This window comes from Miscanthus floridulus, chromosome 16 (assembly GCF_019320115.1).
Source record: "Miscanthus floridulus cultivar M001 chromosome 16, ASM1932011v1, whole genome shotgun sequence".
In the NCBI taxonomy this organism is placed as follows: Eukaryota; Viridiplantae; Streptophyta; class Magnoliopsida; order Poales; family Poaceae; genus Miscanthus; species Miscanthus floridulus.
Genome location: NC_089595.1, coordinates 40908805 through 40912986, shown reverse-complemented (window position 1 = coordinate 40912986; position 4182 = coordinate 40908805). Strand labels below are relative to the sequence as shown.

At 46.5% G+C, this 4182-nt stretch overlaps 1 long non-coding RNA gene across 3 annotated transcripts; it reads left to right on the top strand.

Annotated features, from left to right (window-relative positions):
• Window positions 1–296: 296 nt before the first annotated feature.
• On the top strand, window positions 297–3124 carry LOC136512824 (uncharacterized). Of its 3 annotated transcripts, none has more exons than XR_010773227.1 (5): window positions 297–627; window positions 712–898; window positions 974–1072; window positions 1159–2468; window positions 2772–3124. It is a non-coding gene; the product is annotated as an uncharacterized lncRNA (long non-coding RNA). The 3 variants fall into 3 exon arrangements; XR_010773228.1 differs by having other exon boundaries at window positions 974–1832; window positions 2350–2468; XR_010773226.1 differs by having other exon boundaries at window positions 974–2468.
• The last annotated feature ends 1058 nt before the right edge of the window (window positions 3125–4182 follow it).

Here is a 4182-nt window from a genome sequence, read left to right as displayed (position 1 = left end):
CTCTCCACCGCGTCATCGTCGTCGTCCGCGTCCGCGTCCATGAAGCGGAGGAGCAGGGACGCCACGCTGGCGGGTGACGCCGAGGCCAAGAAGCCGCCTTGTAAGTCAACTCACCCCCCAGTCCATGCCCTCCGCCATGGTCGACCAACTTGTGCCCTTCAATCAATTGCGTGATGATGTTGATGGTCGTGGTCCATGGCGGCAGTGCCGGGGTACGCCGGGATGAAGACCTCTGCGCACGGGCTGTACAGCGGTGGTGGCCACGCCAGCGGCAGGGAGCATCGGCCATTGTTCCAGAGCTCCGTCTTCTCCATCGAGGAGATCCTCACCGCCACCAACAACTTCTCGCCGGTGCTCAAGATCGGGCAGGGCGGCTTCAGCGCCGTCTACAAGGTGATTTCTGAGCCGTCTCATAGTGCCGCCCCTTCCCTAGGGTTCCCCTTCCTCCACCCCCAATCGGCGTCGAGGATCTTCGGCCTCATCGGCTCATCCTGATCTCCGGTCGCGTCCCAAATGGAGCAGCCATCTCCTCCTCCCACGAGCATTTTGTCTAAGATCCGGCCTCGACAATTGTAGATCCTATCATGATGGGAGCAGATCGAGGTGTCTACCAGCACCGCTATATGCGTGAGTCCCCTCCCCTCCCCGCATGCTCTAGATCTGCTGTCCTAGGATGATAATCTGCTTCTACCCATGCCCCCTTGCTTGTAGGCATCCTCGGTGAGGTGGCGGCCCTGAGTCCTCTCTCTCATTTCCACATCCGGCTCGTATCCTTCAACAAGGTACAGGCGTCATCTCTACCCCATCTGATTTCTTCCCGTTCTCTATGGTTCCAACCGTGCTGGAGGACAACTCATGATGTGGAACCGTGGCACGACAGCCCCTGCACAACACACAGGTGGGTAAGCAGCAAGCAGTAAGCTATACCCATTTTGTTTTCTAATCCGACTCCCCAAATTGGAGATTTGTACAGCCTGTCAGAGGTGCTCGGGCCTACAATTGTTGTGCTGGGTTAGCAGCATCCTTCAAGGGTTCCTTAACATAATAACATTTCTGTCGAACATGTAGTGAGGTGAGATATTCTTTGAATTTCTAGAATTAAGAATAGAAAACCACTTGGTTTTGAGAATAAAAAAAATCATGTGTTCTATGCCTTAGGTTCGGATATGTCAGATTTTCAACATGCCATTCATGGTTATGCAATAGTTGGTTCTTCATACATTCTTACATGCAGATGGAAATATATTGACGGCCCTCTGAAAATACCTACTTTTACACCCTAATCTTCTTCTATTCAAAAGTCTTTGGTTCTCAATTCAAAGTAGGTATCTGCTTCATGCCGTGAGGTTGATGGGTTCATTTTGTTTCTCATTATTTGATTTTGTATTCAATGGGTCTTTGGTCAATATTTCCTGAGCATTTGAGACTGAGGAATGCAATTCCCATATATTACGGGGCAAAATGAATCTAGCTTTTGCTTGTTGGGTTCACTGTCTAAGACTATGGCTTATATTTCAGAAATTTAGTAACATATGATCTGCCTCTTTCTGAGATCAGTACATAGTTTAGAGATCCATCGGATGACGCTATACCTGCATAATGATTAATATTAAGCATGGACCAGGTAGGCATACTTCCTACTAAGTAAACACATTAAAGGATCTAGAAAAGTTCAGCTAAAGCTAACACTATAAAAAAAGCTCAGGCAAATAACAGGAACCGATATTGTTTCCTATATCCAATAAGGAAATTTTGTTGGTTAATTTTCAGGTCACTCCTAGCTGCAGGAAAAAGGGACTGTGTCTATACAATGCTGGTAGCCAAAGCCTGAGGTTAGTCTCATTGCTTCATACAGCTGTTGTGTGCTTGATGGTTACCTTGCTCATTTTGTTTGGTGCTTTAAATATACTCCCTGATTAGAAGGCCTGGAGTATTACATGGTCCGAGCGTATGTTCTTAGCATTCTTTAGGTGGCCACCTTAATTTTGTCTGGCACCTTTCAATTTGTGTAGTTCTGACTTGTAATCCAGTGAGGTGGATTAATATTTGTCTTATTTAATACAGTGAGGTGGATTAGATTTGTCTTACAATTGAATGTTAGGCTAATTGTATAGCTTCAGATGGTTAGATGGAGCTTGTGCGCGTCTCTTAGGTATTCTGCGAATTGCATTTTATTAGTGGTGATTGGTGTTTCTTATAGTGCTACCGAGAAGACGAGGTTGTATTTTGATTCTGAAATCTAACAATGCAGACGAAACTAACAGTGCATACATCATGAATTAACGGTGCATACGTCATGATTATGTAGCTGAATTTGATTCTGAAATCTTGGTTGATACAAATATTTAGGAGTGCATCTGGTTCTGTGTTGTGTGCTTCCCTGCTGGATGTTGGTTCTAGCCTTGATGCAAGTATTCCAGATGATTCTCCATCGATAACCAAGACACATAAAAGTGTGACAAAAAAAGGTTTGCAATGCTGAAATAAATTCTATGATCATTTTGTGTGCTTGTCGCATCATATTCTTATGTGTATGTAATGTGGCAGTTTAATTCTAGGACTCATGTATTGCTTGTCAAAGGAACAACAAATAAGCTTTTCGCTGATAAAGATGCTGGTTTCAAATACTAACCACTTTATGCTCAAGTTTTAGATAACAGCCACTTTATGACTGAACCCTATATAAGATGTGTTGTCTATTTTAGCCCCATTGAAATTACCCCTTGTTATAATCTATAAACATCATAACTGATGTCCTTTCCTATTTATAGTGCAATCAAAGATGCCTAATCTCCAGAAGATGAAGATCACAAAGCTTTTGACGAGACCAGTTGTAGACAGCTATTTATGTGTTTGCATAGATGTGACATGTTACGCTGTTGCCCAGCTCTGTGTTTTGAAAACTTCATGGCTGCAGTCATGAATTCCGACCATGAACTGTGATGTACGACTCGATAGACTGGTTATGCTTGTAATGAATGGTTGTATAATGTATGGATGAATAGAACCACGATGGCAGGGTACAAACTGTACTATACGTGATGCTTATATATTCTATGCTATGTATCTAATGATATCACATCCTTGATCTTGGGTACTGCTACAATAGTGATAGTGATGATGCCTATGCTTGGTGTCTTATCCATATTTGTTATTTATAAATTGTTTTTTGTTTACAAATCATTGTAGGACGCCTTTTTTTAGCCTAGACTCCTAGTGTCCAGGTTGTAGTATCTGTACTCTACACAACCCACTCACACCACCATGTTCTAGTGAGCAGCAAGCCAGCCCGGGGGAGCTGCTGTCTGTCTATCTGTATGTATCATATCCAGGCTGACCAGGCAGCAGTATCCATCGGCCAGCGCTACGGGCGGGCGGCCGGTGACTCACGCCACACGCCACGCGAACCAGCCGCCGCGCTTCACGATGGAAACGTGGGCTAGCTGTGGTTGCTGAGGCCCACCGGAACCGGAATATTAAAGCTATGAAGGCACGCCGAATCGGCGGCCTCTCACTGCGCCGCCCCTCCCCATCGCCTACACCGGCGGTGCGCCCTCTCCAGCGCCTGCTCCGCCCCCTCTTGTGGTGGGGAGACGGCGACCCCCTGCGCGGTGCACCGGCGCGAGCACGCCCGAGCGGTTGGTGCCCCTCGGCACGACGCGGTGCTGGCGGCGCAGCATGGCCGGTCTGGTTCCTCAGCGAAACCCAGCGATGCTACTGCCCAAGGGTACCATGTTGGAGGTCTGCTCCTCCTCTCGCTCGCCTTCCACGCCTCCATCCAACTCCTCCAGCTTCCTACCCCGCGGCTGTCCGCCGCCGCCATCGGCCGACCTAGCCCCACCCCGACTCCTTTACGACTTTGTGAGATTTCTCCATTCCCCTCTAATTCGTGCCTATATATCTTTGTGAGTAATCGTTTGTTGTTTACGGCGGTGGCCTTTTGAAGCTCCAGCTATTACATCTTTTGAAGCTGTACTAGCTTTTGGCAGGTATGCTACATTATTGTCCTCTAATAGAACCCAAGGTAATTGTACTGTTTGTGCCTGATTACAAATCTATATGAAGGGTGGCATCGATCTACATAATTTTGCTATGGTTCTGATGGCAGAAGCAACATGTTTTTAGGGGAAGAGAGTGGACTGGAGAATATGTTTTGGATTTCAAGGATTTGATCACTTTAGA